At 31.7% G+C, this 13,798-nt stretch overlaps 1 pseudogene; it reads left to right on the top strand.

The window, feature by feature from the left end:
- Nucleotides 1-417: 417 nt before the first annotated feature.
- Nucleotides 418-7,029, top strand: LOC146903355 (uncharacterized; annotated as a pseudogene).
- Nucleotides 7,030-13,798: the final 6,769 nt, after the last annotated feature.

Below are 13,798 nucleotides of genomic sequence, written 5' to 3'. Positions count from 1 at the left end.
TAAGTGTAAAATTTCAGGGGGGTAATTGATCATAACCGTAAACAGTTAACAGAAAAATTGACGGAGGGGGTAAATTGATTAACGTTATGCAATTTCAGGGGGGTAATTGATGTTTCGTTAACTACAGGGGATATTTGACAAACCTTGCAATTTCGGGGGGAAATTGCCTATTTACTCAACATTTATTTATATCCCTCCACGAAACCTATGCTTCGAACATTGCTAATCCTTACTTTTTAGGTGTAATTGTTAAGTGTTTCAGCGTCCATTCTTCACTTCCTGCATTGCTTGATTGTTGTCCAAAGCTCCAATCACTTCCGGAATGAATTACCATAGTAGTAAATTTTCTCCTGAATGATCATCAAAATAGTCTCTCAACAAGCAAAGAGTTCAATTTAATTTCTTATGCTCATAACAATGAGAGGTCTGTGATTATCATATAGGTTGGAAAAGGTTTATCCAATGATGACAATGGCAAACAAACTAGCTCGGCAACATTGGTTGAAGCTTTAAGTCCCTTCTCAACCATTATACGAATAGTTGAATTTACTTTGAAGTTAAAGGGTTGTGTTTGCTCGATGTAACTTGTGTCTGTTTACATTCTGGTTTGTGAAAGCAGAGTCCTGATGGATATATTGTTGATTATGTTCATGTTTCAGGCCAACCAGCTTTTGATTGTGTTCAAAAATCACAAGATTTAGGCGAATTATACTACTTTGCTATCTCATCTAATGCTTTACGATTCAAAATTGTCAACTCAAATCGATTAGCTTTCATTTGTTGTACCTTTCTTTTGAGGATCATTTTGTTTCTTGTTTGAATTTCAAACAATCTCAGGTTTTTAGGTAATGAAATAAGTTTCTCACAATCCTGCAAAACCCCTACGTAACATCATCTCTCAGAAAATATTCATTCCAAGACCAATACTAGTCAAATTACTAGCTATGGATGAGATTTGTTGTAGGTAATGAAATAAGTTTTTTTTTATGTGACCCGTGTCATTGCTTTGTGCAATGGAAAAGCATGATAGATGGTACTTCCAAATTATTGTTTTCTATCGTTTGGAAAAAATGTATTTAATTAGCTCTATGCGTTAATCCTGATAGATGGTACTTCCAAGTCTCTTTACGTTAAAGCATGTGACCCATGTGGAAGGTTTAGGAGATGACATAAAAAAACACTTGTCCATTTAATTAGCTCTATGTCTTAATATAATGATAAGAGAATGCTAATGATAACACCTTTTTTCTAACACTTTTTTTGAATGAAACTTACGTGGATCTCCTCATACATAAAATTGTGTGACCTACACGATTTTCACATAAAATTGTGTGACCTACACGATTTTCACCGGATAAGAAGAGAATGAATGTTAAAGATAATAATAAAATTGTGTGACCTACACGATTTTCAACATGACTCTACAAAAATTGCAGGCGTTGAAAAACTAATGAGAGAGAAGTATTACAGGTGTCAAAAGTAAGACTTAACAACTGTGATTTCTCCCCCTCATCAGCGCCTACACGCCTGGCAAATAATAATCACTATGTAATTATCACACAACTCCAAATAATTTTAAAAATGGTTGGGTTGCCTTTCAATTTATATGTGAGCTACTTAGTTTCGCTTATGGCATTAGTCGATGTGGGGTTAATAAAGAACTCAGAACAAAGAAACCCCGCACACTTACCCCTTCCTTTGCTACCGTGGACAATGAAGAACTTGGTGTCGCATCTTCCTATCCACAAATCCACACACACTTATACTTATTTGGAATGTTAAATCTTTTTCCTTCAATTTCATATGTTCATAATCTTATTAGATTTCATCAATTTATCGAAGCTAGAACATTAAGCTTCTCATTGAAGCTTTTCTTCCACATAAAGAGACCAATATATACTTATGTGTTTGGTTTACTTTTACCATAAATTATATCCCCACATGAAACCTATGTTTCAAATATTGCTCATTGTTGCTTTCCATTTTAAGTCACGTTAAAAAAAAAATCATCCTTCTCAAATTGCAGAAACCTCCCTCTTCCTTAGCATCATATCTTTTATTTTTCTGGAATATTCTCTTAACAATTTTGTTTTCGCTCCAACCATACCACAAACGGTTGTTTCTTACCTACTTTAATGGTTACTATGGAGCCGGTGGCACAGCCGTAACCTGCAACTTTGGGACGGAATAATTGAGACAGATCACGCAGTCAGCCACAGAGTGAGTGTGTATTTACAGGAGTGGCGCGCTGCAATTCAGAAGCATGTCAGGCAGCCGGTTAATGAGTGCAGTTGGCTGGGAGATACGGTGGTTAAAGCCATCAGCAGGTAAACCTAAGTGCAACATCGATGCAGCTTTTTATGACATTGATGTAGGCCTCGGTATGTGTCTTCGAGATGAAAACAGTATGTTTGTGTCAGCAAAAACAATCAAATTGGGTGTCTAAGAAGGTGAGGCTTATGGCTTATATCATGATATTCTGTGGATGAAGGACTTCAACATTAATGACATTATTTTTAAATTAGACTCCAAGATTGTGGTGGACCGTTTCAATAATCCATAAAAGGACTACTCTCAGCTAGGATATATTTTGCATAATTGTTTTAGGCTCAACGATGTTTTTGTTAAAACTCATTCGTAGTTTTTTCTAAGAGGCAAGCTGATGCAGTGGCTTAGAATCACAAGTTGGCTAGTGTGGCTACATATACAACTAATCCTCAAATTTTTGATACAATTCCAAGGCGTATTCATGATAATATTGTTAATGAAATGAGTTCTGTTTGCTTGCCTCAAACAAAAATAAAACACTAAACTAATTTTTTTAAAGCCTTTGTTTAGTTCAAAATTTTGATGCTTAAAACTCTAACTTGAACTACTTGACCCTTGAGCCAGCCCTGATGATTATTTATCTCTGAGCATTAAAATATTTCTGAATGATTCAAATGGTATCACACAGAACTCAAAAGTACAATTATTTAGAAAAACATCATTTTCTGCATTCTATGTTTGAACAATACTAGCATAAATTGTGATTAGGAACTATACAGTGGTCAGTAGTCACTTGATCCACCTGGGTAAAGCTTATGGAAATTGATTGCGTGGTCAGAGCACTAGAAGCAAACATTTATTCATTAGAAAATGCTAAAAAAATTCCTTGCATTTGAAATTGCGTTAGTGTCCTTTACTCAAAACTCAAAAGTTTTACACATTGAAGATGTTCATTAAAACAAAACAAAGAGAAGTTTGTTTTGCTAAAAGTCACTATTATAAATTGCATATAAGATTTTGTATAACAACTCAGGAATCAGGATATTCACTAAGCATGTGTTCGGAAAACTGCATTTTCACGATGTAGAAGTGCGATAGCAATTTAGCTTATCAAAATTAATACGATTTGACAATGGGAAACGAGAATATTTCCTCAAACGTGACTTATTAATTTTAATTTTCGTACTCCTCCATAAAAAATATTTTTTTATTCAATACAGTTGGGTATGTCATAATAGACAGCGGGACTAACAAGTAACGTGAATCCAAACATACTACTCCCTCCGGTCTCAAATATAAGAAAATATTCCTTTTTTAGGTTCATTGAGTAGTTAATGTATCTGGTCTACATTGTAAAGCAGATACATTAATTATTCAATGAATCTAAAAAAGTAATTTTTTCTTATATTTGAGACCGGAGGGAGTATAAATCTTAAACTTTTTTACTCATGACCATGAGTACCGAATCCATACAATCAATTGCAGACATTGCTGGCTTTTGTTTTTTCTATACAGAAATTTTGTTTTGGAGGTAGCAATATTGTGGCATAGTGATTAAGTTTGAATTCTGCTCTTTACCCAAATAGTTTTGCTCACTCCCAAAGTAAAAGTCTAAAATGCCCCTACGCAACTTAACATGCGTGCGTTAACATGCGCTAGTTATATCGTTCCTTAAGTCACGTTCAGAAATACACCAGCGCATGTTGAGTTACGTAGGGGCATTTTGGACTTTTACTTTGGGAGTGAGCAAAACCATTTGGGTAAAGAGCAGAATTCATTAAGTTTATACAGTTAAAACTCTATAAATTAATAATGTCAGGACCGGAGAAATTTATTAATTTAGAGAGTTATTAATTAATTTATCGATAAATTAATAATTATTAATTGAAAGAGTTTTTAAGTAATTATACTGTAAATACCAAACAAAAAGGCAAATTAGTCTATGCCTCTTAGAATTATGTTGCAGCGAACCTTTGGATTCAACGTAAATTAGTAACTACTGTGTTCATATGCATTGGAAATCAATAATGACTTTTAAAGTACAGTAAATGTAAACAAGAGGAACAAATGTGTTCAATGTATTCTTAATATATTTTGTTCAGTTTCTATGAATTATTAATTTATGATTTTCTTGGGACCGAAAATTATAAAGGGATCTCCTGAAAAATTATTATCTTATTATTTTATCGAGTTTTTCAATTTTTTACATTGGCCCAAGTCGGGACCGGACAAATTTATTATTTTAGAGAATTTATTAATTTACCGAGTATTAAATTAAAGAGTTTCTACTGTATTCAGCTGTGCACAGATAAATCAATGGTACTCGTTGCAGGAAAATACAGTTTTTGTCGCATTGCGATGATTATAGGTGTGTATAGACGTCAAGGCCGGTCCAATATTTTACAATATTTAGTGAGACCAAAAACAAGTTTTAGTAAATGGAGTCTTTCTTATCTAAATATGAGGTTTTCTTTTCTCTTCTTTTTTTTTTTTTTTTTTTTTTATAAAAATTAACGACATTTTTTTTTAAGAAAATTAGTGCTCTATAGATGTATATTGTCACGGCTCTAGTGTTAAAAAATTATAAGATAGTTTTTGAAATACTAAGATATAAAAAAACAATATCTACAAATTGTCGAGTCATATAACTGTAACCATAAATTTCCTTAATATCAACTGAAATTTTTATTCAAAATACAATTTTTCATTGAGACAACAACCTTTTCCTCTTTAAGAACTTTATATAGGTAAAACCAATCTTACTTAAATTTTGAAGATTTAATTTAATTTTTCTATGTACAGGTCGAAAGATAGGGAACTTCTACAGTATACTCACAAATTAAGGTGTATCGATACTCTTGCTTCAAAAATCTATAAATTAACTATCATTTTTATGAAATAAAGAGATATTTGTTGATATTTATATTTTAGAAAATATTATTTCATAAGAAAAAACATCATTTCATTGTTTATAAAAATCATACTAATTTTTTTTACATTTAATTGTAAAAAATAATCAAAATTTTCTGTTATGATTAATAAAAATTAAAAAAAATTAAAATTTATTTCGTCGACGTTTTTGGTAAATAAGATTTAGTAATTATAATTATAGATGATAAAAAATAATTTTTTTCTTCAAAAAACTAACTATGAAGCACAGACATAGACACTAGATACGATAGACACACGGATATATTGACACTGATAAAATTTTAAGAAAATGACATAATTTTAATGTAATTATAAGTGTTAGTGTCGTGTTGAACACCACACGTGTCTGACATCGGAATACATTTTAATATAATCATAAGTGTTAGTGTCGTGTGAAACACCACACGTGTCCGACATCAGAATACACCTTCGATCAAAATTGTTCGTGCAACAGAGAGCTAAACTATTGTTTGCTAATGCTATATAGTGGCATGATCACATAAATGGGAAAGTAAACCACCCATGTTAACAAAATTAGGATAGCACAAAATTGTATTATATTTATATCTTGATTTTGTTTGGAAAAACAGGAAAATAAATCTCTTATTTATCTCCTCATTTTCTATGGTATTATGTGACAAAAATAAAATGTCATATGTTTCAGAAATTTAGAAAAAGAAACACATACCTATAAAATATAAATCACCTTACGTTGTCGTTTGTTGTGATACAAAGGGAAAAAAAAGGTAGCAGAGAACTGTCAACTTCCTTAGGATTTGCTTTATATCATTTCCAGAATGCTAGATTTTGATGACATTTTTCAATTTGGTAGTGTGTGCAAGAATTGACGGGAATTTCATAAAATTTATTGGAGGAATTTCCTGACATCGCAAGAACCATTACTTATCCAAAGGTCTTCCTATCTAAAGAAATCTTTGTATTTTATCAGTCTGCCTCACCAAAAAGCTTACCAATCAAAGATGATCAATAACTACTACTTTGGATTTGTCTATCAAGGGACTTCTAGCGGATATTTGATCGTGACAAGGAAAAATAATTCATTTATACTAATTAATCCATTTACAAGAAGAAAAATGGTAATCAATAACTCAACCTTTAATTAAAGTTTATTTCTCTTTTTTCTCTTGCCAAGTCTTACTTGCTTTTTCTAGAGGCTCAGAGGAATTTATCTTAGTGGTTTTGTGTAGAAACTCTGACAATTTGCATGTCTATCAATCTCGAAATCGTGGTTGGGTTACTTATTTGACATCACATAAGGTTGTTGACTTTGTTGTTTTGCACAATGTCATATATGTTGTCACTGAGAAGGCCAACATAGAGTTACTGAGCTTGAATTCTGCAAATATAAATTTTTTGAAATTGAAGAGTCCTCCTATTGTACCTTATACTTCTTCCTCACACGTAAGGTTGGTTAGTTGTGATGGACATCTTTTAGTGCTCAATGTTATGTCCACACAAATATTTAATGTCTACAAGATAGACTTCTCAACCATATGGATTATCTCAAGTTGGAAACTTTGGGTGATATTGCATTATTTTATGCTCCGAGGAAAAAGTACTATGCACTGAGCAATCCACACAAGTGGGGTTATGAAAACAATTCGGTGTATGTCATCGATCTTTCATCTGACAAATATAGTGTATAAAGGGGATGACAATAAAATTCCAAAAATAACTCTACCTTTGGTAGTTCTTCAACATGAAGTTCCATGTAAATACCCCCTCTTAAAGCGCTACTTAGATTGGTGTTTTAGACATATACACTATGAGGTAGATTATTCTCCTGTCTACGGTGAGAGACATGTATAGGTCTCCTACCATGGGAGACCCCCCAACTTTTTTTTGTTGTTGTTGCAAACCAATTAGAAACCATTGGATATAGATGAAAGACATTGAATGGTTGTAATGTATAGAGAATATGGCCCACTAAAATTAATATTTAAACATAAATTTTGAAAAATGAAATGGAAATTGAAATTTAACTTAGGAAAGGGTGTTTTGGGAATTGTCACAAAAAATTATAAAAACCCAGCACGGTTTGGAAGCACTGTATTCAAAAAAAAAAAAATTAACAATTGCTAAGGCATTACAATGGAGTTTGATAATTTTAAATTTGATTAAACCTCTCCAAAATTAAATTAAATTTTATTTTAATTTAATTTCTTTTCTGTCCATCTGGATTGTTATTATTTCTCTTCTGTTTTTGTTTTATTTTCATAACAGTCGATGTGCATTTTATATGGACTGGCATTATAATGGTTTAATTAAAATAATTTTTTTTTGGATTGTATTAAAATATAATTTAATTTTAGAGAGGTTTAATTAAATTTAAAATTATCAAACTGTTGCCGGGTTTTTAAATTTTTTTGTAACAATTCCCAAAACACCCTTTCCTAAGTTTAATTTCAATTTCCATTTCATTTTTTAAAATCAAAATTTATGTTTAAATATTGATTTTTGTGGGCCATATTCCCTATACATCACAACCGTTTAATGTCTTTCATCTATTTATCCAATGGTTTTTAATTGATTTGCAAAAAAAAAAAAAAAAAAGTGGAGGTCTCCCACGGTACGAGACCTATAGAGGTCTCTCACCGTAGACAGCACCGCTTATTATCATACACTTTGTGTTTGGACCTTGATCCTTGTGTTTTTTCTTTTATTTGCGAATAAATTGACTGCACTGAAAAATCTTGTCATGGTTTATGATTTCAATATTAGACTAATATTGAGTTACTACTAAATAGAGAATTCTATGTACATTTTGTAGCTGTAGCATTCAACATTGCTTGTTGTGGATCGCGGTACGTTAGGGAGAAGCATATATTGCAACATGAAAGTTTTAAGGATGCTTGTTTTTCTGACTTGGGGGAAGAGCTGGTTTTATAGATGACATTTCACATGGGAAGGGTGATTCCTTTCCCACCATGGGAAAGGTGAATTATGACCCTTGATATATTAATAAAAATATTTAATGGTTTAGATTTTTCACTTGCAACCTATTGATTACTTTTTGTTTTAAACAATTGCACAAAAATTGTGACCCTACATGACAAAAGTTTAATGATATTTTATTTTATGGTTAGGGTTTTAAGATTTTTTTAGTTTTATTTCTTTTTGGCAAAATTTGATTTTAATTTCATTAATTTTATAAGATACATCCAAGGGCCAATATAATGCTAAGTGGTACTACAATTAATCTGACTTGACTCTCTAAATTTCCTTCACCTTCTTCCTTCAAGAAAAGAAACAATTCAACCTTCTTCTCCGATGATAACACACCACCGTGACCACCATCCTCCTTTCCGGCAAGCATTAACGCAACCACCATATTCTCTTCCACCATATTTTCAAGATTAATTGCTGTAAAAATTAATTGAATTGAAACTCTGTGATGTTCAATCTGACATGTACAAACACCATATTTTCAACACATAGGACATATTCAATCCTCATGGATTTTCAAGATTTGCGTAGAAACGGACCTACATCATGTGACTAATTAATTGAAGCTCTCTGATGTTCGCTGTTGTGGTTGAAGACAAAAAGAAGACGAAGACTGATATATTTGTTTTGCTGTACTGAATTAATTAGACAATTTAGGTGGTGTAGATAATACTGTTTTTTAAATGGGGGTGTAGTTCACACTTTAATATAATAGTAAGTCATTAATGTTTTTTGTCTGAACTACAATACCAAACAAAGCCAAATGCAACCTGTTACACCGACAGTTGTAGGTAAAAATCAGCATTTTCCATGGTGGGAAAGGATTGTCCTTTCCCATGTGAAATGACACCGGTTTTATAAAGGACTCTTTTTATATCACACTTTTTTACTTTCTTTCTGGATTTTACATTTTCTATCAGATGTAAAATTAACAACGATTCATTTTCCCTTGCCTTACAATACATCAAGCTTTTTACTAAGCATTTTGGGCATGAGTCGACTCCTTTGTTATGGGTTTTTTTTCTTCTTCTTTTCCTAACAAGGCGTTTGCTATGGGTTGCTCTCAAATGATATTATATAGGATTATTTTGGCTCTGAGGAATATTCTTTTTTAACTTCTTAATATTAAAAAAAAAGTGAAATATAATAGTTAATTAATAATATTCCTTTACAAAAAAAAATAGTAAAATAATATTCGTTTGGAAAATGCTAACAAGTGCCCTAAGGGCATTGTTTAAGCATCTAAAAGTAGCAACTTTTGCATTGGTAATTGTACGGTTATGACTTTAACATGTGTTTGATTTGTATTTTCAAGACATAATTTCTTTTTGTGGGTTCCTTAAACAATGCCCTTAGGGCACTTGTTAGCAAGACCCTATTCGTTTTTACCTATGCTAGCGTGCAGGTGCGCATTATCCGCTTTTTTTTTGTTTGTTTTGCCAATGTGTGTGTGTCTTTTATTATATTTTTGTGTAAGATTACGGTTTATAAAATTATTTATGTAATCATGTTTCAAAAAAAATAAATTATTTATGTAATTTATATATTTTTATGCACTTACCAATAACATATGATTTGCGGTATGTAGTAAATATTACACAAATATAAAATTGTAAAACTTTTTTTAAAGCTGAGAAATTATATTAAAAATCAACAAAAACCCCTTTAACACAAGATGTGCCAGATCCAACAATTCCAATATACAGAAAGCTCCACCAATAACAAAAAAAAAAAAAAAACTTAAGAAACAACTTTTAAGCACAACAAGGGATTCACCCCCCAAAAGGGATAGCCATGTAGGAATTTTTAGAAAACCCCTTAGTCACCAAATTGATAGAGATGATCTCCAAGATTACCATGATGAGCCATTGAAAAATCCAACAAGGCGGAAATTTCACTCCAAAGTCGACTAAAGAAATTACGATGGAAAAATAAATGTTTTCTATCCTCTGAACAACCACAATCAGATGAACATTGCATATCAGTAATAGCCAAAATATGACGCCTAAACAAATTATCCTTTTTGGAATCTGATTCAAATATGTTAACTTTGAGCGATACCACTTTAATCCACAATACAAACTGATAATCCACATTAGAGCTAATTTCAGCAGCAGTTAAGTTGTTATAAATACCTTCAACCGTATACCGTTTGGAAGAATGTAACTCCCAAACTAATTGGTCTACCACCTCAATCTGCGAAACAACGTTAGACAAACGATCCACACACTCCCTCACCAACTTCTCCTCTCACGCAAACAACCACCTTTGCCACTTCCACGCCTCCTCATCCACACCCCAACCCAAAAGATATATATCAACAACATCTAATTTATTATCAGGAAACTCAAAAAGTCTTCTAAAACTAACTTCAAAAGAAGAATCATTACACCACAGATCCTTCCAAAACAACGTTGACGACCCGTGTCCCACCTCTTTACTAATATTATCCATCAACCACGTCTCTTCTAACATACCACCTCTCTACTAATGTATAAATTGGAAGCTTGAATTCTTCAAAAAAAAAAAAATTAGAAGCATGAAAGAAGTTACATTATGTTTGGGTATGTGTTAATGTTTTGCAGGTTGAAATTTGAATTTGATGGTCTGATTTTTTATTTATTTTAGATTTATGCTTTATTTAAACTATTTTATTTACTATTTTATATTTTTTTATAATTTTATTTAAATTATTAATTAAAAAAGAAAAGTTCAAATTATGTTAAAATAGGAACGTCACTGTAATAAAAATGTAAATTATTTATTAAAAAAGTAGTTAAATTTCATTAAATTAAGAACAACGTCACTATAATAGAAACAAATATTAAACACTATTAAAATGGTAATCTTATTTCAAAAAAATAAATCGACCATATTATATGTCAAAATTGATATTATTTTTTTGGGTTAATACGTTTTTACCCCCCTGTAATATAGGTGAGTTCCGATTTTTCCCCCTGTAAAAAAGATTCTTTCGATTCCAACCTTGTAATATAAAGATTCCGTCGAAAACCCCCTGGTCGAATATTGGACCCCCTAGCTGATGACGTGGCGTGACGTGGCGCGCTGAGTCACCCTTTTCTACTGACGTGGCGTGCTGACTGTATAATTAATTTTATTTTTTATTTTTTTTATAGGGTACACGTGGCATTTGTCATTTGTTTATGTCTTTACCCCCCTGTAATTTGGGCGAGTTCCAGTTTTCCCCCCCTGTAAAAATTTTAAAAATAAAAAATAAAATCTGGAAAATTTTAAAAAATAATTATTTTTTTTAAAAAAAATGCTGGAAAATTAATAAAAATTGAAAATAATGAAAAAAATACTGAAAATTTTTTTAAAAATTAAATATCTGGAAAATTTTTTTTTTTGCATGACATGTGTGTATATACATACCACATCATTAAATCATTTTAATAATAAAAATTAAAAGCTGAAAATCTTTTAAGAATAACAAAAAATCAGATTTTTTTTTTAAAAAATAAAAGATTGATTTTTTTTTAAATTTTAAAAATAACAAAAAATTAGATTATTTTTTTCGAAAAATAAAATAAAAAAGCAGAAAAGACATTTAGATTTTTTTTCGAAATTTAAAAAATTGGAAAAAAGTTCGGATTTTTTTTTTGAAATTTAGAAGATATTTAAAAATACTGGAATTTAATTTTCAAAATAAAAAAAAGTTTAGATTTTTTTGCGAAATAAAAAAACTGGAAAATATTTAAAATTTTAAAAATCTGGATCAATAACTGGAATCTATTTGATAAAACATAAACTGTTGGATTTTAGACGTCTATTGTAAGTAATAGTGCACTATAACTACCCGATATTTTTTTTCCTTTCTTCATCTTATTCTCTTATCACCTTCATCATCTTCATCAATATTAATAAAAAATACCCAGAAAAAATCATAACCCTGAAAAATTTCGTCAATATTCAGGATGTATGTTAATGGGGGGTTGCCTTAGGAAAACATGTTTTTTTTGCAATAATAAATAAATTACTGAAGAATAAAATTGGTTTTGAAATATGATTAGAGAAATGATTAGGTCTTTCGTATCATCTATTCATCATTTATTAGTAATCTGCACCTAAATCATATGATTGTTAATCGGTTTACGACAATTAAAAAAACAGCTCAGATCAATCCCTTAACTCAAAGCCCTTTTCTCTAATTATAATTCCCTAAAATCAATTATATTGGGTAAGAATCATAAAAGCATTACGTACAATTTATACTGAATAAACTATAATAACTTTCATGGTCATGAGCTAGAACAAAATCATTTATGACCCAATCATAAAGGAATTAGTTAGACATCATCAAAGGAATAAACAACATAAAAGAGAAAATAAACCGGAAGACTGAACAATTTTTTTATTTTCAATTTTTATTAATTTTCCAAAAAAAATTTTAAAAAAATAATTATTTTTTAAAATTTTCCAGATTTTATTTTTTATTTTTAAAATTTTTACAGGGGGGAAAACTGGAACTCGCCTAAATTACAGGGGGGTAAAGACATAATCAAATGACAAATGCCACGTGAACCCTATAAAAAAATAAAAAATAAAATTAATTATACAGTCAGCACGCCACGTCAGCAGAAAAGGGTGACTCAGCCGCCACGTCACGCCACGTCATCAGCTAGGGGGTCCAATATTCGACCGGGGGGTTTTCGACGGAATCTTTATATTACAAGGTTGGAATCGAAAGAATCTTTTTTACAGGGGGAAAACCGGAAATCACCTATATTACAGGGGGCAAAAACGTATTAACCCTATTTTTTAATTACAATCAACGCGGTAGAAAAGCACATATATCAACTACACTTTTAGTTAGAGCTGTCAAAACGGGCTACCCGGCCCGCGACGGGCGGCCCATGACGGGCTCGGGCTTTTTCGGGCCGGGCCAAAAAGGCCCGGAAGATAAACGGGCTCATAAATATTTGTCCAAGCCCGGCCCTTTGCGGGCTACGGGCTTTCGGGCCAGCCCGATTACTTGAAGCTAAACGCACAAAAACACATGGAAATAGATAAAGGAAATATGGAAGAGGGTGCTGTTGAACATATATCATTTGCTATATTTCTGTATCATTATAAAATGAAATCATTTGGTAATGGTGATTGACATATGGTATGCTCGTATGCTAGTTGTTTCATGCCAATTTTGTTCCAAATTAGTTTCTGTTAAGAACATGCCAAGTCTAACAAGAGTATATGAAATCATTAAATTAGTTTCAGTTAACAAGTCCTATGTTTTGTTTTGATTAAGAAAAAGATTGACATACAGTCTCTGATCAGCTAGATCTGAGGCAATGTACTCGAGCAATTTAATGTCATTATACCATGTACTCAATTGAATCATGATTACATCTTCATGGTAGGCTATAGAAAATTATAATGTCAAAAAATAATTATAAATTCAACGGGCTACCCGCGGCCCGGTCGGGCTAGCCCGCGACGGGCTCGGGCCTCAACGGGCTCGGGCTAAAAAGGCCTGGTTTTAAACGGGCCTAAATTTTTGTGTCCAAGCCCTACATTTTTTCGGGCTTTTGCGGGCCGGCCCGATAGGCCCGGCCCGTTTTGACAGCTCTACTTTTAGTCCCTTTAAAAATTTACAAAAGTTCATATTTCACGT

This window comes from Medicago sativa, chromosome 8 (genome assembly GCF_051527215.1).
Source record: "Medicago sativa cultivar Bolivia chromosome 8, Bolivia_mono, whole genome shotgun sequence".
Lineage (NCBI taxonomy): Eukaryota > Viridiplantae > Streptophyta > Magnoliopsida > Fabales > Fabaceae > Medicago > Medicago sativa.
This window is presented reverse-complemented; position numbering and strand designations above follow the sequence as displayed.